Source organism: Neolamprologus multifasciatus, chromosome 14, assembly GCF_963576455.1.
Source record: "Neolamprologus multifasciatus chromosome 14, fNeoMul1.2, whole genome shotgun sequence".
Lineage (NCBI taxonomy): Eukaryota > Metazoa > Chordata > Actinopteri > Cichliformes > Cichlidae > Neolamprologus > Neolamprologus multifasciatus.
Window position 1 is genome coordinate 27,786,226 of NC_140452.1, and position 24,947 is coordinate 27,811,172.

Genomic DNA, 24,947 nt, shown 5'->3' on the forward strand with positions numbered 1-24,947 from the left:
AAACCTATATTGTATTTATAATAAAACATAGAAATTGTATCAAAAGTTGAAACTGGGAAAATAGCTGTTAATGGAGGAGACAGGTTGCTGGACTTTTGGGAGTGTTGTTGTGTTTTTGTCTGATATGATTCTAACTGCTCAACAGTCCTGGGTCTTCCCTGTCTTATTTTTGGTTTCATGATGGACTCAATATTTTGAATTTGAAAGATCTTGAGTGCAGACAAGCTAATTCAATTCAATTAACCTAAATTCTTCTTCTTGCAAATTCCATAGGCACTAATTGACCCCCACAGTATAAGAGATTTAGGTTTCTGAACTGAGCGCTGATAACAAGCCGGGTGATTCCTCTTCTCTTTTAGTATGGAAGTTGAGCAGCCATGCTTTAATTGAAATTTCAGTTTGTCTGATCACAGAACATTTTTCCACAGTTTGCCTCGGTCCATTTTAAATTAGTTTTGGCTCAGAGAAAATGGCAACATTTCTGGATAATGTTCACACATGGCTCCATTTTTACATGATGGAGTTTAACATGCATGGTGAACTGTGTTCACAGACAGTGATTTCTGCAAGTGTTCCTAAGCCCATATGATGATTTGCATGACAGAATCGTGCCTTTCTATAATGCAATGCTGCCTGAGGGTCCAGACATCCAGGGTATCAGTTTTTTCAGATTTTTGGTCATGTCTGTTCTGCACAGAGATTTTTTTTTCCAGTTCTTGGAATCGTTTGTTGATATTATGTACTATAGATGATTAGATATCTTCAGTTTTCAGAATTTTACATTGAGAAACATTATTCTGAAATTGTTCCATAATTTGTAGTGTTGTTTGCCAATTTTTGAACTTCTGCATATTATTACTTCTGAGAAACTCTGACTCTCTATGATTGTCACTGTATGTGTAAATTGTAGTTTAAATTAATATTTTTTGACTTATTGGTTGTCTTTATTGTTTTCTGCTTATGTTATACTAATAGTTTCTTGTCTTTATGTCTCTGTCTCTGTGCCTTCCCTGTGTTCCACATTTCTCCTTTAGTTACTCTTGTTTCTCTGATCCATGTTCCCTCTGTCTCCCCAGTCACTCATGTTGCCATGTCACAGTGTCAAGTCTGCGTCTTCGTGTCTGTCTCATGTTTCCTGTTTTATTTTGACAGTTCCAAGTCCTGAGTTCAGTTTCTTTGCCTGTTGCCAGGTTGTCTGCTTAACTCCCCTTGTGGGTTACGATAGGTTGCTTCCATCGGGTTTTGCACACTATCTCATTTGGTATATTTATTGACTTAAAGAAGCAGTATGCAAGACAATGTATAGGAAATATATTTGTTATTGTTGTGGTACTTTCCCTCTGACATACCTGTTGCCACTACCTACCATAAAAATAATAACCAGCTGATATTTTTCATGAAATAGTAAAATGTACAATTTAAATATTTGACATTTTCTATGTTTTATTATGAACAAAATATGGGTTTACTGGATTTGTAAATCACCATATTTTGTTTGAAATTTACATGCTTGAAGTTGTCTAAGGTTTTTATTTTATAACTGGAGTTTTAGTATGAATAAAAAATTCATTGCTTGACTGCTGTGTTTTATATGGGTGATAAGAAGACAGTACTTTGAATATTTGTTTGTGTTTAGTATAGTTTTAGTAAAAATACATTTAAAACACCGAGTCGTATACATCTAGCATATCAGCATATGGTATAAAGCCAGTCATTGTCTCTAGAAAGGGGCAGTTCTCAGTCTAAAATCAGGGTGGTATCATATTTGGCACCTAAGCAGTAAGAGTATAAATTTGGGGTGCTTTTGTCCCATCCAGTGTCACACACATCCATTACAAAGGACACAAAATTGAGATTCAATACTTTGAAATAACTTAAAGTGTGTATAAAAAATTATTAGGTCAAAATTTTTTGGTAAGTGTATGGTGAGAAAAAAAGAAAAAGAAAAACTGAACTCGAAAAACACAGCTTTATTGCTGGAATAGTTAATACAGAAACCAAAGTACAAACATAACACAGTTGGAGAAAGAGGGGGACACAGACTTAAATACACAAAAGGCTAAATAAGGAAACAAATCACAGGAACGCACACACAAACACACAGCTGAACATGATCTAGCTAATGAGACAGGGGAAGCACAACTGAACTTGACGCACACCAGACAGGAGACTATCAAAGTAAAACAGGAAACACTAAGACACAGATTACTTCACTCAAAATTATACAGGAGCTGGGAGGAGAGAGCACTCAGGGAAACGAGACGGACTTGGGAGACAACAGAAGGAGACACGAAGAGGGGAACACGGGAACAGATAAGGAAGATGAGACACAGAGAGCGAGAGAGAGAGCAAGGAACCGAGAGGGCGAGAGAGCACAAGCAAGCAGGAGGGGACAAGGGAGGGCGAGAGACAGACAGGGGAGACATGGAGTGAAACACAAGGAGGGGAACATGGAAACAGGAAAGGGAAAAAAGACACAAGTACACACACACAGACATACACGCACACACAAAGGACAAAGACATAATGGGAAACTAATAGAAAGAAACTAAACTAATCATAAGCAAACTCAGAGCCATAGGATAAACTCAGAACTAATGAATGAACCTTAAACTGTAACATAAGACATAATAGTCACCAAAAACATAAGAAACTCAAAACACTGGGTCAAATGAGATGAGATGAGATAGCCTTTATTTGTCAGTTGCAGGTCTTTTGCCCACAACCGAGATAACAGACCTTGCCGACCGTACATACAATACACAAACATCACATTGGGGAGACAGGTCAGGCTAGGTAGCGAGGAAAAAAACATTGAAATGTGTAACACAGAAGGATAATACAGGAATGCTCAGATATCAACACACCATAGCACAATAAACACAGACAAGCAATATGGGAAAGTGTTCCAGTGTGTACATCTGATCTGGGACCGCTGCAATCTTCGACTGCGCCTCCATAGTTCAGCTGTGAGAGTGTCCTTTGCCCTACCAGGCAAAGTAAACAGTCTTCCAGCCAACCCAGGTGGCCTTGCATAGAATGGGAAGGAACAGACTCAACACAGTCGTTATCAGGGAGTTTTTATTCGCCGAAGGGGTAGCCAGATTATGATGGTAATTTTTATTTTGCAACAACTCATGAGAATTTCAAGCTGTTCTTTAACACTCCGACACTGGTCTCTCAATATCCCGTTGGATAGCCGTGAGTTTCTCCATGATGTTATTAACCTTCATTTCCGTGGTCTTGTCATTCTTTTGCTCAAAGAGCAGATTCTGAGACCTCACGACCGCAGTCAGCTGTTCCAAGATGTAATCCAACTCCGCTCAGAGGTGTTGTTCTGAGTGGACTTTTCCTTGATGTAATCCAATGTACGCTCAGAGCAGGGGCGATTCTAGGATCAGAGCTTTGGAAAGAGCTGCCCAGCCAGCCAAGATACACTTTACTTGTCACAATGAGACTAGGGGTGGGTTTTGATAATCGATTTATCGATTAAAATCGATTCTGGCTTGGATAACGTGATATCGATTCATTAAAATTCTGATTCAATTTTGCCCGAAACGCAGGAATCTCAGGTTAAACCTCACAAAATTTCAACAACCACCAAACAGCTAAAACAGTAAATGAGAGCAGGTACACGGATTCTGCACAAAGACGTAAACACAAAGCGCGGACCCGCCGACGGATCAGAATAAGTGAGATGTCGCCTTTCTCACCCGACGGCACGGACGCGGTCGGGGCTGAAAGCCAACAGCTCGCTGATTCTGATCTGTCGGCGGGTCTGCGCTTTGTGTTTACGCCCCTTTTGCGCCGATTCAAAAGCTGTTAGTTTTATCTCTCTCCAAACATTATTGACCGAACCAGCAGCAAAAGAAGATCCAAACTACGCTTCACAAAAACATCGTCATGAATTCCCTCTGACTTTTGCTGTTTTGCTTCCACCACAATAAAATCACACTTCATGCATAGCTCTCTCTCTTTCTCTCTCGCTTTCTCTCTGTACTTCAAGAACAATTTCTCGTCTAAAAATCTGTTTTATGCATTATTTGCTTGCTTGTTACGCACAAGTCTACCGTTGTTTACAGCACTGTCGGCCGCTGTTTTTTCCTTTTACTTCCGATAAGAAAACCTAATTTCTGCCATTCAATACTGAACAAATGTAAACTTTTTCAAATTATGCAAAATGCAAAACGCTTAGCTGTATCTGTAATAAAACCGCTGTAACTTCAGAGGTAATGTTCATGTGTTGATTAATGGTTTTCTTTCGCTTTTGATCAACTGCAGAATATTTTTATAAAATCCCAGGCCAGGAAAATCACCTTCATGTTTTTCTGTGTTTTATCTTCAGCTACTTTGACACAGAGGCATCTGCTGTGATGCTTACACCTTTGATAACGTCTTGCGAGTGTCAGCTTCCTTCTTATAGATACAAAAATATGTAAATGTACTGATCTGAATTATAATATTCCTGACTGTCTAAGGCAAAATTTCCCAGATTTAAATCGACATGAATCGAATCGATTCGGGACCTTGTGAATCGGAATCGAATCGATTCTAGAAAACAGTGACGATACCCAGCCCTAAATAAGACTTCTTCCCTGTCTCTGGACCTTCTTGCTGTTCCCGCACAGCAAGAAGGTCCTGAGTTCAATTCCACCATCTTTCTGTATGGAGTTTGCATGTTCTCCCCGTGTCTGCGTGGGTTCCCTCCGGGTACTCCAGCTCCCTCCCACCGTCCAAAGACATGCAGCTTGTGGGGATAGGTTAATTGGTTAATCCAATCCACTAGGTGGGAACGTGCAAGTGAATGTGAGTGTGAATGGTTGTCTGTCGTTGTGTGTTAGCCCTGCGACAGACTGGTGACCTGTCCAGGGTGTACCCCGCCTCTGGCCCTATGACAGCTGGGATTGGCCCCAGCACCCCCCCCCCCCCCCCCGCGACCTTGAAAAGGATAAGCGGAAGCGAATGGATGGATGGAGATTTATGAGTTTCATGCTTTCATAGTGGTACTTAGGAGAGCTTGACATTTTTTATCAGGTGGTACACACTGTAAAAAGTTTGAGAAACACTGATAAGGTAAGTGTATGTGTGCTTTTGGAAAACATTTAAAGCTGCTGTACAGAATCTTTGAAACAAGCTTAAAACATTTTTAGAATATAAACAGAGCACTCTGCTTCTCTTTACAGCTCCTCACGTACGTACTGCCGCAGTCATACAGACCAAAAGGTCCAAAAGTTGGCCTACCTATTACTGGCTGAGGTTTTAGTAGAGTTGTGGCTGAACCAAATAAAAATATATCATTAATTTTAATCTCCCCAATCAATTATAATGTTATGTTGGAATGTTGTTAAAGAGGGTCAAAAATGTTTCAACCCAGTTTGTTTAGCAGATTCTGTATAGCAGCTTTAATATAGGGAGAACACAACTTCCAGACTGTGTGAGTAAAATCAGTTTTTTTCTCTTTGTCAGTTTAACAGTTTCTGTTGTGCCTGTCACTGTTCCCTGTCTGTTTTCTTACCTGGTTCTTCCTGATCTTGTACTTTCTCCTCACGTTCTCCTCTTTCCTCTCTCCCTGTTCGGACTGACAATCATACACAAATAGATTGTATTCAATTAGATGAAAAATTACATTAATATGAAAAAAAAAATACTATTAAGATCACTAACAAAAAGTCCTCTCTCAGTGTACTTTCAACCAACAGGAAAATAACCAAACCACATGAACATCTAATAAAAAATATAAATATTGAAACACTGATCCAACATTATTCTTGAGAGACAGATCATTTGATCTTACACTTTTACCTGAATGTGGCTCCTTTTTTTGAAAAAACTTCCTTATATCCATTATGAACCTGGCTGTCTCTCTGTACACACACACACACACACACACACACACACACACACACACACAACAGGAGTTATAAGGTTAATGGGCATTCAGTCAGTTAGCTAGTTAGTATCCATTTCAAACAGGACAGTGGTAACAACAGTAGGCTGCGGACAATTTTAAGTTTTAGATTTTAAATAGGCTATATAAATTTCAATGGGAGCAACAGGACGGTCAAATGTAGCTGATTTTACTACAGAGCAGGACGGATTATAGGGTAGCAAACATCGTCGGAAAACACGTTTTCAACACTGCAGGTTACCTGGGTGTAATGTTTTTCAGCCAAAAAGAAACATGGTCTGACTCCTACCTAACTATATAAAGAGTACCTGAAGGTTAAATGCAGCTAATATGTCCTGTTTTAAGCCAGACACTTACACCTCCACTCCGCTGCGTCTCAGCCACCATCGCTCTGGCAGCATCGGCACTAGAGCCAGAGTAGGGGAGAGGCGAGCTGAAACAAACCATTTTTGGAGGGGGGATTATCTATACTTTTGTTGTTGAAATGTTACATTTCAACCAAGTACTATGATATTTTTATATTTTTAGTAGTGTGTCACACAAACAGCAAATATTATGAAAAAAAGTAAGAAATCTTTCCTTCTTATAGATAAGAAGGAAAGATTTCTTTCCTTGGTGCTTTGATTCATTTTTTGGGGGGCGATTTTAGCCCCAAAAATGGGCTAAAATCGCCCCTGGCTCAGAGGTCTTATTCTGAGTATTCACTGCAGCCGTAAGCGCCTCCAAGCTCTTAACCCAGCGGGCAGCCTTGGGGGGGTTTGAACAGCTGGTTCCGCTTTCTTAATTCTCCGATAAGCCAGGGCCAAGCCAGCTCCGATCAGCAAGAACCCTGTTATCATGGTTCAGAATAGGTAGATATCTTCAGCGTCCTCGATCGACAGTCCCGCCAGGCACACGATCCTCCATGTCTGCCACCCGCCCATCGTGTATTCGGCAGGGAAAGTCCCTCCAGGGCACTCGGGCTCTCCCGAGCCCAGACTTCTCGTTGAGAAAAGGGTGTCAATAGCATTCAGAGACCAGTTGATCAAATCCATAATTCTCTTTAGGTTTTAGAAACAGACTGTGAGAGAGTGTTCCAGGGAAAGTAATACAAAAAACACGAGACTAGACAAGGACATAAGAACTAAGCAGAGAAGATAAGGGAGAGGAGAAGAAGAAGTGCGTCCGCCTCCTCTGAGAGCCAAAAGGACCAGTGAATCAGAACCATGACAGTGAGGGTTCATTTTGGTTGTTATAACAGAGGTTTTCTTATAAATAATATTCCTTTAAGAATATTTAGATGACTAGGTTGTCTAAATATGTATAGAATCAGGAATAAGAATGGGGGGCTATTTGATCCCTAACAGATGTTAGTTAAATTAGGCAGAGAAAAGAGGCATATCATCATGTTAATCACTAAAAGCTATGGGGTTATACTATAGTTGTACTAGAAAAGGATGTCCTTGGAATATCTCTATTTGGAGGCAAATGAAGATTGCTCACTACTTAAAAATCTCTATTCAAACACACAAACATACATGCCACCATATGCACGCCGTACCATTTAACAGAAACTACTTATCTTTTTAGAAAAAGCAACATTGCAGAAGAATGTTTCTTTTTTTCCCCATTTTACTCAAAATAAGATGTGACATCCCACAAAGGAAACTTCTCAACTCTGGTTATCTTAGTTGGCGCTATTCTGCATGTCTAAATATAACCGATACATTTGACCTGCTGCACAATCTGCCCAAAAAACAAAAAATCCACAAAATAGTCATATTTTAGGACTACATTTTATAAATGTGTTTTGTTTATATAAACATCTAAGTGGAAGCTGTTCTAGGAATAGTTTCTGCTTCCTCAAACTCATAATATAGTTTAGGAAGTCAAAAAAAGTAATTCGGTCATTTATGTTTTGTAGTATGACTTTTTAATGCAACTGACACAAGTGTGGGCAAGCTAAAACAGATTAAGTAGTGCACCATTTCTGCCAAATGGATGTGTAGAAGGGTATTAGCTGAGCCATCCGCTGATGTAGGCTAGCAATTAGGTCAGCTGGTCTGCTGGGACAGTGCCCGAGTTTGACTTTGTGGCCCGCCTGAACTAAAGCTATGGTACATTACTGGTTTGGTTTTGGTTTTCAGATGCCATTAAAAAGCATTTGTAGCATTTCCATTAAAAGACACACACACACACGCACACACACGCACACACAAAACCGCAAAACAGCAAAAAAAGACGTATAGAGTGCTTTTTGTGCCTTGAGGATCACTTTTAAGAGAATGTTATTTTATAACCTGACATTTTTTCTCATGCATGGATGGAGACTAGTGCTTAAAAATAATATAAAACAATTAAGGTTCCTCATATTGTGACAATTGTACCGTAATCATTTTGTTAAGAAAAAAATGAATTGACTGTTAAGATAAATGAGAAGGATGTACTCTTTGCAAGCACGTCTTCTGTGCATTTTCCCTTCTTTCCTTTAATCCTACTTCACCTTTTCCTCTTTAGGGTTTTATATGCATTTCATCCAGACTATCAAATGTCATGTCTTACATCAAGTGTTCATAACCAATGCATCATCTATCTGCATGTATGTGCATGTGCATGTTTGCATCTGGAGAGGCATCCAAGAGTTCTTCACATGCGAGCACTCTCCATGTGTCACAATCAAGGAGGGGAGTTGTTTTCCCCAGTATCCCTGATGAATTTGGCTTCATCATTAGGCCATCGCACTGGAGAGCTTTGTGGAGAGGGGTCATTAGCACTGGCTAACAAACATATGCATATGCTTCCTCTCACATATTCAGTGCCATCGAATTTACATACTGTAATGAGATTCTTCATTTGATATAGCATAGAAAGATGATTTTCCTGATGTATGAAAGAGCATGGCTGGATTTTAGTTTCACCCCCCCCCCCCCCCCTTCTACCACCACCACCACCACCTGTTTTTTAAGGTTGTCTCAATTAAAGTTCTTTTGTGGAGATATTGCATCTTTGCAATACAGGCATGTGACTCTACACTCTGTCTTACATTGTGTATGTTGCTGAATAGTTTGAAAAATAGAAACCTGATGAAACACCTTAAAATATTCCTGTATGTATAATTCCAGTGTCAAACCTTTTTGTGTTGATCTTTGAACTTATATTTCCACTGTTTTCTGTGAGCAGTGCTTGCCTTGTTTTTCCAATTTTTTTTAACATTAATATATTTCACACATATTGAATTTTGAATAAATGTCTTGATCTTCTCTCTTAGTGTTCACAAATGTACAAGTGCTGAAAAGATGTTTGCAAGTAGAAACACTGATGGGAATGAAACAAGCAGAAGTGAAATAAATAAAAGATGGTCAGAAAGGCCGGTCGATCTCATAGAATATTCCAACTTTCAAGTTCATTCAAATCAAACTATTCCATATTTACCCAGGGCACTGTACAGCCTGAGACATACAATCAGTTAATTATATTTAGCAGAAACCTTTTTTTTCTGACCATTCTAATTCTTTTAATAAGGAAATCTAAGTAATTTGAACAAAACAAAATGCAGCAAGATGCGGACCAACACAGAAAAATGATGCAAAGAAAAATAACTGGACACGAAAGAGAAAATGTAAAGGTCAGTACCACTGCTGCATTGAAAATGTAGTTTTGCTGCTGTCTGTTTTCAGTCTCTCTTGCTTCCCTGTCATTCAAAAAAGTTTAGTGTCCCAAAAGATATCATTGTTTCATCACCTTAGGCCAGTTCTGTAGAAATCATTGGAGAACTCACAGATGATCACACGCAGGCAGAGGCCTCTTCCTCACCCCACATTGGTTGTCAGACTGTACGTTCATCTTAAAGGGCTTTTTTTTAGCAAGCTGGTAATCAAAATCACACACACACACACACACACACACACACCCAACCTTCCTTACCCTATCATCTTTCACTTCATGAGCATATTACCACAACTGAGCGACACCAGCAGGCAATTACTTCCAGGTGAGAATGTGACACTTTTCACAAATCACTTAACTGAGAGATTGCTTTTCTATATCCAGCTAGAAATTCTGTCTTGGAAAAAAAAAGCCATTGGCAGAACACAGGCACATACACACACACACACACAGATACACACACGAATACACAAATAATGGACTGAGAAATGAAGAAAAAAAAGCATGTTCCCGCATTCACTGTACACTATACATACACAAAGATGCAAGACAGGCACTGAACATATGGCCCTGACTGTAACTAGTGGCACTGCACATATAGAATTAGTAAAACTACACTTGTTCCAACATTAAAACATTATGCCAACATAAAAACTACAGTTATGCCAAGAATGCTGCTCTATTCTCTGTAATTTATTTTTCAAGCATGGTAGCAAAATGCGGCTCTAAGGTTGAAGCCTCATTTGGAAGACAGTAGATACCTAAGGGCATCCTTTTGATCTTTTCAGAAAACCTTGACTTTAAAATGGAAGGATCCACCACCCTGCCTTGAGCAACCCTGATTAAATAACCTCAGATGCCCAATAAAAGATTGAGTTTGTCTGGGATGATTCAGCAATCCACAATCTAAATCAGAACCTGTTTTTCAGTTTTATTTGTGTATTTATTTGCACACTGAAAAGTGCATAAACTAATGATTTGTTTTTGTGCTCATAGAGTACTTTAGTGTACTAATGAATATTGCAAAGCCACATAAAGATTTCAGGAAGGATGGTGAGTTTTCAAAAAATAATGGAAAGGGGCGATTATTGTTCACTGTTTCAAAATTAATTGAACATTTCATAATCGAATTCAAAACCAAGTTGCACCTAAGCCTAATCAATGGTGAAAATTATATTTTAAATATTTGTACATTTTTTTTTTTACTTTTAGGGTGAGTATAGTAACTTTACATTTTACAATAAGTTATATTTCAAAAATTTAAAAAAACTAACTGCTTTACAGTTCTTAGACTCTTTAAATGAGTTTCTGAGTCTTTTCTGTTTGTCAACCCCCCCCGACCACCACCACCACCACCACCACCCATGCACCATCAAATTATTGCCAAGCCAACTTTATTCTTAAAGTGTTTTAAAACAGGACAGAATAAAAGTACAAAAAATAAAATAAAATAATTTATTATTGTTGTTGTTAATAATGATAATAATAATAAAACTAATTATATATATATATATATATATATATATATATATATATATATATATATATATATATATATATATATACTAGGGGTGCAACGATACTCGTATCGATATCGAACCATTCGATACAGTGCTTTCGGTTTGGTACGCATATGTATCGAACAATACATATGCGGAGGAGGAGGTTAAATTTGCCATGTTGCAACGAGCTTAGCTTCTGTCTTGCTAGCTTGCGCTGCGCTCAGTGGATCTGCGCTCAACAGTGCAGTCTAGGCGAAGTAGTCGAACACAGATCCACTGAGCGCTCAACACAGACAGCATCGTCAGAAGAAAAGTTGATAAAATAAATAAAAAAATTTGTATTGTGCGATACATATGCGTACCGAACCAAAAGCACTGTATCGAATGGTTCAATATCGATACGAGTATTATTGCACCCCTAATAATCATATATATATATATATATATATATATATATATATATATATATATACATATATGTATATTAAACACAGAAAAAAGTACATAAAAAGCACAATTTGAATAAAATAATTAAAAAGAAAAAGAAAAAAATGTTTTCTACCCCTTTATTGATTCCCACACAAAGTACATTCAAAGGAAAAAGTAAAAAAATAATACATGTATACATTTTGCCATTTAGGCAACATTAATTCTAAGAAACACAAAACAGATCAGTTTCTAAATGTGAAACCACAAGAAGAATTTTTGCATCAATCTTTTTATCACCAACTGAGTTGACTGTCTGGATGCCGTGGCTGTTCTCACTTAGAAAGATTTTTCTGTGAGAATCTAATTTGAGTGTGTACTCAAAATTCAAAATATTAACACGTACTGCCTTCAGCAGTCTTAATGGATGCTTAGTGTAACCATGGCTACAAGCTGTCCATTTGTACATTAAACCGTCCATCACAACACCACAGTCGCAAGAATGAGTGGTGCTGACGTTGCACGTCACATTCTTTAGCTGCAAACTCTAAATGAAACACTTCATAACACTTCACTTTCTCTTATCTCTTACAGTTCTAGGGACATCTAGTGAAGTTCCTGGAACTGTAAATTTGTAATTTTAATACAAAACAGAAACAGTATTAGAATTAGTGAACATATTTAGAAAATTACACCTTTTTTCATTAGTGCACTGACATATTTTAAAATTTTCAGTTTTTCATGTCAAAGCACCCATGAACCCGTCCTCACCAAAAACTATTCCCGCCCACGCTGTCTCTCAACTCATGTGTCACATCTAAGGGCTGTTTTCATCCACACTCCTTCATGTCCAGTTCAACATCCCCTGAGGGTCCCTTGCTAAATTGAGGTAGAGATTGAAAGCAGGAGTAATGGGGAACTGACATTCTCCTTCAATATTAAATTTTTAGCATTAAATCCAAAGCACTACTCCCACTTTCTCTATTTCTTTTCATGCAGCATACAGCTCTAATTCTAACCACTAACTCTGTATCTACTTTACCAAAGGCTTCTATAAAGGTGGATGTGACTGATGTGAACTGGCATATTTTGAAAATGAAAAAGTCCACTTTAAGTGTTGGAAAGTTTAAATTTGCCTTTTGTGAAACCACAGATTTGCTCTAGAGCTGTAGTGGGGTGGGAGGGACTTTGTCAGACTGTGGGGAATACATTAGCTTTTTCACAGCCAATATTACAGTTAGCTGCAGGGCTTGGCGTCAGTAATCCCCCATCAAAACTCAGTGAAATAAAGCTTGCATTTTGTTGACTTATCAGTAATTTAGCATAAAAGGCATATATAGAAAAGAAAATGATATTCTTGGGGATATTATTGAGAATACCATCCCACAATGATGCCTGCTATGATGCTTGGATGTTTGGGAGAGAGGGATTACAGTTCATTACCAATACCACCTACTCATGCTGCTGGCATTTAATAAAGGAGGACCCACAGACAGTGAAGGATACGAAAAGGATTATGCAAAGAAAGAAAATAAGAGAAGGTTGAAAAAAGAGGGTAAGAAGAAACCTTTGACTTTAAGTTGAGAGCTGAGCACCGCCCTAAGATTCCTTTGTAATTAGTTGATGCTATTAAAAAAAATGTTGAATGTGAAAGAAACAAATTTGCATGGTTTCGTCCTCAGGGCCAAACAGTTCTAGTTCAGGGTTTCCCATTATTCACAGCATTCAGTTCACAAGCAAAAACAAAGTGGATCTTGTCATGAGCCTTGTTTGAATCATCACGGTCTCAGAGCTAAGGGAAGATGTGAAGGTCTCCTTAGCTACAAAGCTAATTTTCTGCTCACATTATTGTCATTCATTTATAGTCACTAATCTGCATAAGGAGAGCTAAGAGCAGAGATAAAAAACGAGTGGGTACATGGTGCTTTTCTATTCCAATTTGAAATTCAGCTTGTTTGATGGTACTAATTTGTAACAACAGCGACAAAAACAAGATAATATATCACTTTCCAAACTTGAAAACATAATTCTCTCAACTGCTGAAAAATTTGGGATGCAGTAGAAAATCTAAATAAGAACAGAATCCCAATAATTTGCAGATCTCGTAAACACCCCATTTTTTTTCCAGAATTCAATGTAGAAAATATAGTCAATGTTTATAAAGTGTACCACTTTAAGAAAGCAATTAGTTTATTTTAAGGACAGCAACACACAAAAAGTTGTCAAAGGTTAACAAAAGGCTGCAGAGTCAATAAAGAGAAATAGCTGCGGAAACATTTTGAAACTAACTAAGTTTATTGGTAACCAGTCAGTAACATGACTGTGTATGAAAAGAGCATCTTAAAAAGGCAGAGTTTCTTAGAAGGAAATATAGGCAGAGTTGTACACATCTTTAAAAAAAACACAGCAATTACAAATTGTGAAACAATTTCAGAATAATGTTTCTCAATCTGAAATTGCAAAAACTGTGAATATTTAATTGCATAAAATTATCGAGAGATTCAGTAAATCTCTGTCAGTCTTTTGTCATGGAAATGACTCTCCTGTCTGATCATTTCTTGATAACATTTACATTTACAATAATTGATTACGCAGCAGTGGAGAGTGGACTTTATCAAAGTAGATGTCTTTCTGAAAGCGCTGTAACTAAGTTTAAGAATATAATCCAGCCACTGTTATCATCGTCAATGGCCTGTACCAACATAGAGCAGAGCAGCTATCTGAACGCTACCCCAACAGAGGTCGATTATCTTGTTAATAATTTCACCTCCTCACTACGTACAACTCTGGATACTGTAGCTCCAGTGAAAACTAAGGTCTCTAATCAGAAGTACCTGACCCCGTGGTATAATTCTCAAACACATACCCTAAAGCAGATGACTCGTAATCTGGAGAGGAAATGGCGTGTCACAAACTTAGAGGATCATCATTTAGCCTGGAGAAATAGTTTGTTGCTTTATAAGAAAGCCCTCCGCAAAGCCAGAACAGCTTACTACTCATCACTGATTGAAGAAAATAAGAACAACCCCAGGTTTCTCTTCAGCACTGTAGCCAGGCTGACAAAAAGTCAGAGCTCTTTTGAGCCAACCATCCCTTTAACGTTAACTAGTGATGACTTCATGAACTTCTTCACAAATAAAATTTTTATCATTAGAGAAAAAATTACCAATAATCATCCCACAGATCTAATATTATCTACAGCTACTCTTAGTTCCATTGATGTTAAGTAGACTCTTTTTCTCCAATCGATCTTTTTGAGTTAACTTCAATAATTACTTCCTCCAAACCATCAACGTGTCTTTTAGACCCCATTCCTACAAAACTGCTCAAAGAAGTCCTGCCATTGATTAATTCTTCGATCTTATATATGATCAACCTATCTCTAATAATCGGCTATGTACCACAGGCCTTCAAGGTGGCTGCAGTTAAACCTTTACTCAAAAAGCCATCTCTAGACCCAGCAGTCTTAGCTAATTATAGGCCAATCTCCAACCTTCCTTTCATATCAAAAATCCTTGAAAGAGTAGTTGTCAAACAGCTAACAGATCATCTGCAGAGGAATGGTTTATTTGAAGAGTTTCAGTCAGGTTTCAGAGTTCATCACAGCACAGAAACAGCTTTAGTGAAGGTTACAAATGATCTTCTTATGGCCTCTGACAGTGGACTCATCTCTGTGCTTGTCCTTCTTGACCTTAGTGCAGCATTCGATACTGTTGACCATAATATCCTGTTAGAGCGATTAGAACATGCTGTAGGTATTACAGGTATTGCACTGCAGTGGTTTGTATCATATCTATCTAATAGACTCCAATTTGTGCATGTAAATGGAGAGTCCTCTTCACACACTGAGGTTAATTATGGAGTTCCACAGGGTTCAGTGCTAGGACCAATTCTGTTTACATTATACATGCTTCCCCTAGGCAGCATCATTAGAAGACATAGCATACATTTTCACTGCTATGCAGATGACACCCAGCTCTATCTGTCCATAAAGCCAGATAACACACACCAACTAGTTAAACTGCAGGAATGTCTTAAAGACATAAAGACTTGGATGGCCACTAACTTTCTGCTTCTTAACTCAGATAAAACTGAGGTCATTGTACTCGGCGCTGAAAAGCTTAGAAATATGGTATCTAACCAGATTCTTACTCTGGATGGCATTACCTTGGCCTCCAGTAACACTGTGAGGAACCTTGGAGTCATTTTTGACCAGGATATGTCCTTCAACGCGCATACTAAACAAATATGTAAGACTGCGTTCTTCCATTTGCGCAACATCTCTAAAATTAGAAATATCCTGTCTCAGAGTGACGCTGAAAAACTAGTTCATGCATTTATTACTTCCAGGCTGGACTACTGCAATTCATTATTATCAGGATGTCCAAAAAACTCACTGAAAAGCCTTCAGTTAATCCAAAATGCTGCAGCAAGAGTACTGACAGGGACTAGAAAGAGAGAGCATATTTCTCCTGTTTTGGCTTCCCTTCATTGGCTTCCTGTTAAATCCAGAATTGAATTCAAAATCCTGCTTCTCACATACAAGGTCTTAAATAATCAGGCCCCATCTTATCTTAATGACCTTGTAGTACCATATTACCCTATTAGAGCACTTCGCTCCCGCTCTGCAGGCCTACTTGTTGTTCCTAGAGTATTTAAAAGTAGAATGGGAGGGAGAGCCTTCAGTTTTCAGGCCCCTCTTCTGTGGAACCAGCTTCCAGTTTGGATTCGGGAGACAGACACTATCTCTACTTTTAAGATTAGGCTTAAAACTTTCCTTTTTGCTAAAGCATATAGTTAGGGCTGGACCAGGTGACCCTGAATCCTCCCTTAGTTATGCTGCAATAGATGTAGGCTGCCGGGGGATTCCCATGATGCATTGAGTTTTTCCTTTCCAGTCACCTTTCTCACTCACTATGTGTTAATAGACCTCTCTGTATTGAATCATATCTGTTATTAATCTCTCTCTCTCTTCCACAGCATGTCTTTTATCCTGTCTTCCTTCTCTCACCCCAACCGGTCGCAGCAGATGGCCGCCCCTCCCTGAGCCTGGTTCTGCCGGAGGTTTCTTCCTGTTAAAAGGGAGTTTTTCCTTCCCACTGTCGCCAAAGTGCTTGCTCATAGGGGGTCATATGATTGTTGGGCTTTTCTCTGTATCTATGAAGCGCCTTGAGGCGACATTTGTTGTGATTTGGCGCTATATAAATAAAATTGAATTGAAATTGAATTGAATTGAAATCAGTACATGGGCTCAGGAAACGTCGAGAAATCACAAAGTTCACTGTGCCATCCATAGATGCAGCTTGGCATTTTATCATGCAAAGAACAAGACACATGTGAACAGGATCCAGCTGTTTTCCGGACCTTTAAAGCTCATTGAAAAGAGGACTGAGGAAAAGTGGAGAATTGCTCTGTGAAATACGTGAAATTAATTTTAAAAACATATACACTTTGTTCACTGATATTAAAGAATACCTCTGGTTTGTTATGAGCACTCAGTCTAAAATCTTATGGTATGGGGATGCATTAGTGCCTATGGCATTGGCAGTCTGCACATCTGGAAAGGCACCATTAGTGGAGGTTATAGAGCAACACATGCTCACATCCAGATTATGTACTCTTCAGGAACAGGCTTTTGATCTTTAACAAGACAATGCTGCATCTATTACAGTATGACTTCATAGTGCAAGAGCTGATGCTGCTGAACTGGCATGCTTGCAGTCCTCACCTTTCACCAGTTGAAAACTGGCACATCATGAAACAACAACAACAAAAAAAAAGACAAAGAAGACCCAGAGCTCTTGAGCAGCTAAAAGCCTTTATCCGACAATCACGGGGCACCATTCCTCACCAACAACTCATGCAGCTGGTCACTGACTGTCCATACTCTGTTATAAAAGAGTGATACACCTGACCCTATCCCAACTTTTTTGAGATGTGTTTCTGCCATCAACTTCAAAATGAGCTGAACTGTTTTCTTAAAATACTGTAGTACATTTGATTATGTTTCTATGTTCTATTTTAAATAAAACATGGCTTCATGAGATTTATAAATTGTAAAATGCTATTTATGCTTTACACACAGTGTTGGGGAGTAACGGAATACATGTACCGCCGTTACGTATTTAAAATACAAAATATGAGTAACTGTATTTCGTTACAGTTACCGTTTAAAAAGGTGGTATTTAGAATACAGTTACTTTGTTGAAATAAATGGATTACACGGCGGTACTTCCCTGTTTCATATTGTGGCGGGTCAGGACTGTTTGGGTTTTGTTTGACAGCTATTGTTGTCCAGGCGGCAGCGTTACGGTTGCCATGGTTACAGGGTGACGCCCTCTCTCTGCGTGTTTCCTGGGTGAGACAGGCCTTTTTGTTGTTGTTGTTGTGCTAAGCTAATAGGCAGAGTGCTACCGGTATAGCTCTAAAGAATGTAGCATCATAGGCAGTGTAATCCGTGCTGCAGGGAGAATGGACTGCCATACACGTTATGTGTCTGTGAGCGAGGGAGGGAGAAAAGGGAAAAGTACTAGCTGTCATCGAGCAAAAACGGGAGCTGGAAGCATGTAAATATAATAATAACCACTGCAGCCAAGAAGAGTGTCTGACGAGCCCAGTTGTAAGTACGCTATTAAGACTCGACTGTACACTGTGTTCCTGTTTTCCTCCAAAAACAATAAGTTCCCCTCTCTGTCTCTCGCTAGCAAAGTTGGCCCAGACAACAAAGTAAAGCTAGTTTTCGGCTACGAGCCGTATTAGCCAGAGGTCCCTTTACTACGGTTCGGAGCCGCGGACCTTCAGTAACAATAATAAATCACAGCAATAGTACATTCATGTAGTTGTAAACAGCATGATAATATATTAAGTAATCCAAAGTATTCAGAATACGTTACTCTCATTGAGTAACGTAACGGAATACGTTACAGAATACATTTTGAGACATGTATTCTGTATTCTGTAATGGAATACATTTTAAAAGTAACCTTCCCAACACTGTTTACACAACACAACACAACAGTTTTTTGGGATCAGGGTTGTTAAAGACTGTTTGGTGTCATTTAATTCAAACGCATTAACATAGTTATTTTTTGCATAAAGTTTGTAATAAATTCTCTGTTCAAAGTCACCCCTGCCCCAGGGATCTTTTACATATATCGTTTATGTCTTTAACTATGCAGACTCTTGCTATTAATGTGTGTTTGTTCATCAATCTCCCACTATGGTGACAGTTAACTGTCTAGCTAAGAACCTAATGCATCATCTCTGTGTGGGGGCCTGACACAAGCACTTAGAATGCCTTTTAATCACTATATTCAAAAGTTACTGCTAGAACCACATAAGGAATGTAAAACAGATAATAATTTCAAAACATGTCTACAGTAATCACACATAGTGCACTGTCAACGAAGTCTACATTTGTCCTATCATTAGAAACATGTTGCAGTGCTTTGTGCAATGTTTTCACTTTACAAGAAAATGATAAACCAAGGTTGAGTTAAGGGTAACTGATAGTAGAACGGTTTTAGCTAATGTTCAATATTTTACATGTAAATCTTTTAGAAACTTCAAATAACCTATGAGGTTGTTTTTATAGTACGATCTCTTATGAAATGTTGTGAAGCAAGTTTCAATGGCGCTCAGAAAGAAACTCACATACCTGCAGGACACTGGTGTAAACACTCACCTTAAGATAATCTGGGTACAATGAAATGCTTCTAAACGTGAAGCACCTCACCACTGAAACATTTTAAATGTTGTTTACCTCTGGCATACTTGTGGTTGCATGCATGCCAACAGAAGCTGATAATTTTATCTGTGAGAGTGTGGGCAACCTTGTGTATATCTGTGTGCTTGTGTGACTCAGTGGGAAGTGGAGGTTATTTCGATGGAGCAGTGTTCATTTTTTCCCATAACACCCTTCAGCAGCTCCAGCCCATATTGACTTCCCAGACTCATCTATTCTCATTTATAAGATGATGTCAAAACTCCATGGCAACCACTCTACCAGTTGCCCTGGGCTTACTAACCAAAAAGAAGGTGGAAACAGGAATATCATATGCAAACACACATGTACATGCACGTGCAAACACTCAGGCATTAAGCGGCAATATAGATGGTGTGTGACCAGTGTATCAAAGTGATTTTTCTTAGCATGAGGGAACAGAGTTGAAATCCTTAGGAAGAGCACAAAATATGAAAAACATCGCACACCAACATTTTTACGAAACAAACTCATCTTCCCATATATATGCCAGAGCTGATTGAATTGCCATCTCAGTAATATAATTTGTGACACCACAAAGCCCCTTTCCTGCATTCTGAAAATTGTTCAGTGGTTATCAGATGGCTAACATAAAATTTGAACTGTTAAGCTAAATGTTGAAAACATTTGACTATGTCACTGAAGATACAGTCAGCTTTGAAAAAAAAAACCTATTGCTTCTCCATAGGGAACAATTTATTTCAAGTTTTAAAGTCATGGCAAAGAAATCAACTTTTGCATTTATGGCAACCCAGAGCTTATGACCATAGGTAAAGGTAGAAACGTAGATTGAACGGTAAATTGACAGCTTTGCTTTTATGCTCAGCTGTCTCTTCACCACAACACCCCAATCAATCTTTCAGTCACATGTTCTACTCTCCCCTCACTCATGAACAAGATCCCAAGATACCTGAACTCTTCCACTTGGGGCAGTAACTTGTCCCTGACCCGGAGTGGGCACTCCACATTTTTCCGGCTGAGAACCATGGTCTTGGACTTGGTCTCAGAGGTGCTAATTCTCATTCCTTTCACTACACACTGCTCCATTGCAGGGTGGAGGTAACCACCTGATTAAGTCGATATAACCACATAATCTGCAAAAAGCAAAGATGAAATCCTGAGGCCACCAAAGAGGAGACCCTCAACCACTTGCAGCAGCCTCAGCAATTAAGGCGTGGAACATGGTCGACGTGGACTCAATGTCCTTAGTCTCATGCAATCGAAGCTTTACTGGAGGTGGGAGTTTAAGACTGGAAGACTGGGGCCACTGCACCCTTACTATACAAAACTGATCACCGACCTGTGACCTAGAGGTGCTATGTGCACTTATGAATGCACACAATCTAATATATAATGTTAATCTGAGCTTATATATACAATATATATATATATATATATATATATATATATAAGGCACACCAAGGAGCAGATGATTTTTTTATTGTTTACATATGTAAAAAGAATTAAAATGATATAAAAGAATTAGAAAAGACTGTACTTTTTTAAACTATGACTGTATAACAGGTCTAAACACATTTTGATATAATAAACATTTTCAACTGACATTTCTGTACTCTACATGACTGTGTGTATTCACATAACACAAAACCAAGGATTTATTTCAAAATCTTCCCCTTAAGCCTGCTATACTCAATGTTTCTGAATGAAGACATCATGTAACACCATAAAAATTGAAAAAGCTTAATAAAATCTTAACACATTGCTTTCTGATGGCACATCATTTTATTTTCTCTATAACAGTCTTTGAAGACTTGTAAATATCCCCCATTACATTCTTGTTGTAATTCATTAAACATTGTAATTAAGGGGTGTAAACACCAAGACATGGTTTGATATGCAAACAAGGAAATCATATTTGCATTTATGTGCAATTATTTTTTCCCTTTCACAATGGTTTCGTCTTCATTTCACAGCCCAGCATGAAATACACGTGTGTGTCTGTGTGCATGTGTGTGTTGTCTGTTTCAATTTTTTTAATCTTAGTAATAATGCTAAAAAATATATTATGTAGGGAAAAATATTCATTTCTTAAAAATGTTATTACAGTAATCAGCAAGGCAGAGTTGGGGACAATTTCTCCAATGAATAATTTGCATAACTCAATTCCGTGTACACTATCAAAACCTAGTGTGTGTATAATCTCTTAGCAAAATTAGTAATATTTTCAAGTTTCTACAATAAAATTGTGTTTTACCTCCCTTGCCCTTTCTGCTATGCCACAGAGCTTTTCCACTGTGTTTCTTACTGTGCTCCTACTGATAATATTCAGTTAAAATTGAAACTCATTGCAACTAAGCTAATGAATAATTTTTTCCCACTCACTCTGCCAACATTATTTATTGTTACTCTTGAAAATTATTGTCATTGAGTAGTAATCCAGTCTGTTTCCCAAGGTCCTCTGTCAAAACAAGAACTTTTCAATTTTCTTATTAAATACATTGTACCTGTAGGGCAGCAAAATTTTGCTGGGAGTGTACTATTTTTCTCCTTGCTGTATAAATGGTTCAAAACATCACAACCTTTACAGCTGTTGTCATACCCTTCTAAAAAATGAAAGCAACCAAAGGAAGGCAAGCAAGATCCAAATATGATTGAACTACGCCAACTGGATGCTCTGAACTACATGCAATTTAGTAAAGAATAATTAAATTCAAACATCTGCATGACAGACCTTATGTTTGTATTATTAGTCAGTTTTGTCATCTGTGCATAGCCTATCTGGCAAACAAACCAATTAACAGTACACTCTTAGCCATTCCTATGGAAAAGCAGATGGATGAGTAGTAAAGTAAAGGTACACTAGCGCCAAAAGTATTCAGTTACCCATCCAAATCACTGAATTGAATTGTTCTAGTCACTTCCATGGCCACTGGTGTATAAAATGAAGCACCTAGGCATGCAGACTGCTTCTACAAAGATTTTTTTTTTAATGGGTCCCTCTCAGGAGCTCAGTGAATTCTGGTGTGGTACTGTGAAAGACTGTCAGCTGTGCATCAAGTCCAGTCATGGAGTATTAAATATTCCACAGTTAACTGTTAGTGCCACTATAACAAAGCAGAAGTAATCGGGAATGACAGGAACTCATCCACAAAGTGATAGGTCACAAGTGGATGCTGATGCACATAAGAGGTCGCTAACTCTGCAAAGCCAGTCGCTTTATCGCCAAACTTCTTGTGGCCTTCAGATTTAGCAGTGCATATAGAGCTTCATGGAATGGGTTTTCATGGAGAAGCAGCTGCAGACAAGCCTCACATCACCAAGCACAATGCAAAGCACTGGATGCAGTGGTGTAAAGCATGCCACCACTGGATTTGTTAGGAGTTGGTGGGGTTTCTCTGGTGTGGTGTCACGGGGTCTGCTTCTGTTTTCAGCTCAGGTAGGCGGGGTGGTGTGTCACGGGATGCTGACACACCGGCGGTGCATCAGACGTCATTTGATGGAGCGTTACTTAGGAGCAGCGCGACTGACGTCTGGTGTCGGAGTATTGCCACCTCCTCGAGTGGTAACGTGTTTAATTCTCCGCGGTGTGCATTAAGGCCAACCTATGTCTGGGATTTTGTTTGCTTACCTGTTGTCTTGTATCCTCAGCCGGATCCATCACCCGCTTACCTATCAGCTGTTTGTGAAGCCGCATTTCCGGGATCACTACGGAAATCAATTACAGCGTTTCTCCCACATCCCGAGAATCCCCGCCCGAGCCCGTACAGCCAGTGTGACAAGTGAGCTCTCCAACTCTCCCCATGTTTGTTGCTGTTTCTTACCGGTGGTTTGGCATCTCCCTCTAAAGTTTCGTTTTTCTTTTTCTTATAGATCCACCCTGCGTGCGCGGGTAACCCCTTTCCCTCCGAATACGTGTCAGCGTCCTCCCCTGGTTTCCCTCTGTTTGTCCCTCTGTATAATTTCATATAATTTTGACACCACAAATAAAGAGCACTCCTTGCATTTTCTGCGCTTCTGTGTGTTCTGCCATAGAGTCCGTTCACTCAGCATAACAGGATTTTAGAGCAGTGGAGATGCGTTCTTTGGAGTGACAAATCACGCTTCACTGGTTTAGCTATATTTGACATAAATGTTGGAACCTTGTCAATGCACTACACAGCAGGTGTGACTACTTTGTTGCTTCCTGCTAATCACCTAAACCTGAATAAAGTTTAACAATTTTTAATTTTGTGCAACAGGAGACCTACTACACATTTTCTATAAGAGCCTCCAGAAACTTAAAACTAATTTTACTTACACACTATACCCAGTAAGTAATGCACCATTAAATACCCAATTTTTGCTTAAAATTCCCATCTGCTAGTTCTTCATCATTTTAACTGTTTTTCTTTTTTATCCTTTCATCCTTGCTCAGTTTTTCTTCCTATTTGCTATAATGGACTGAAAGCACCAAAGCTGATAACCCGGTGGCAGTTGTGAGGATTAAACTCCTACTGGTGAGCTGTATGTGCCTGTGCAAATTTGTGGATGTGCAATCTATAGAAGTGTGTGTGTGTGTGTCTGTCTATCTGTGTGTATATACGCAGTGTAAGCCACGAGGGGATTAGGCTGTTATTGATCCAAGACGGACACTGTATTTACTGGGATAACTTGCAAGGCCTCATAATCATAACTGTCTTAGACAGTGGTCTAACTTAATGAAAGCACTTTCAAAAGTTCAAGTGGTTATCACAAAACTGTAAGACAGTCATATTAGAACACAGAGACACATACAGAAATCTATATTAGTATAACTGAGAGGTAGTTTTCAAGCAAACATTTCAGTACTGAAGAACTGTTACACAATGTGTAGTCTTGCTTGAGAAATAGGTCCAAAAGGAAAGTTGTGCTATTGAGTCAAGTTTACTGTGTAAGCTGTGTAAATTGTAACGGACTGGGTTACAAGTTAGTTAACTGTTGTGTTATCAGTGTTTTGTGTTCAGAATTGCCACTCACTTATGGCATAGTTGGACCACACCGGCAGCATGGTGATTTACTGAGTGTCCTTGAATGTATAGTAGTCTAGAGGCCGGTTGGCCTGTCAATCAGATCAGCTACCAATGACAGAGAGTCTGGAGAAGATCATGTGTGTGGTTGGCTGAGAGTGTTTGGGTGATGGGTGTTAGAGAATGTTGTTGTGGGTGTGTGCGGAAAAAAGGAGTGAGAGTCGGGGGTTTGTGTTGATTCTGAAGATAAATAATAAACACTGGTAGCCGGAACACCGATTGTCTCTGTCTTCTGTTGGAGGGACGCTACAATGTACATACACACACACACACACACACACACACACATATACATATATATATATATATATATATATATATATATTAGTGCTGTCAAAATTAACGCGTTAATTGCGTTAAAAGTGCTGTCAAAATTAACGCGTTAATTGTTGAGATCAATGCGAAATGTTTAACGCGTTAAAAAAATTTAATGCAGTTTTTTTCTTTTTTTAATTTCCTGTAATCTAAGACCTTTAAACTCATGAGCACCTCTGGAGGAGGGGGCAACAATTCAATTCAATTCAATTTTATTTATATAGCGCCAAATCACAACAAATGTCGCCTCAAGGCGCTTCATAGATACAGAGAAAAGCCCAACAATCATATGACCCCCTATGAGCAAGCACTTTGGCGACAGTGGGAAGGAAAAACTCCCTTTTAACAGGAAGAAACCTCCGGCAGAACCAGGCTCAGGGAGG

At 38.8% G+C, this 24,947-nt stretch overlaps 2 long non-coding RNA genes across 2 annotated transcripts in view; both read left to right on the plus strand.

Annotated features, from left to right (window-relative positions):
* The window catches only part of LOC146504235 (uncharacterized), a 180,973-nt gene that overhangs the window by 38,482 nt on the left and 117,544 nt on the right, over positions 1 to 24,947 (plus strand). The gene's annotated exons all lie outside the window — the stretch shown is intronic.
* On the plus strand, positions 22,575 to 23,206 carry LOC146504236 (uncharacterized). The gene is made up of 3 exons (XR_014877907.1): positions 22,575 to 22,766; positions 22,853 to 22,983; positions 23,075 to 23,206. It is a non-coding gene; the product is annotated as an uncharacterized LOC146504236 (long non-coding RNA).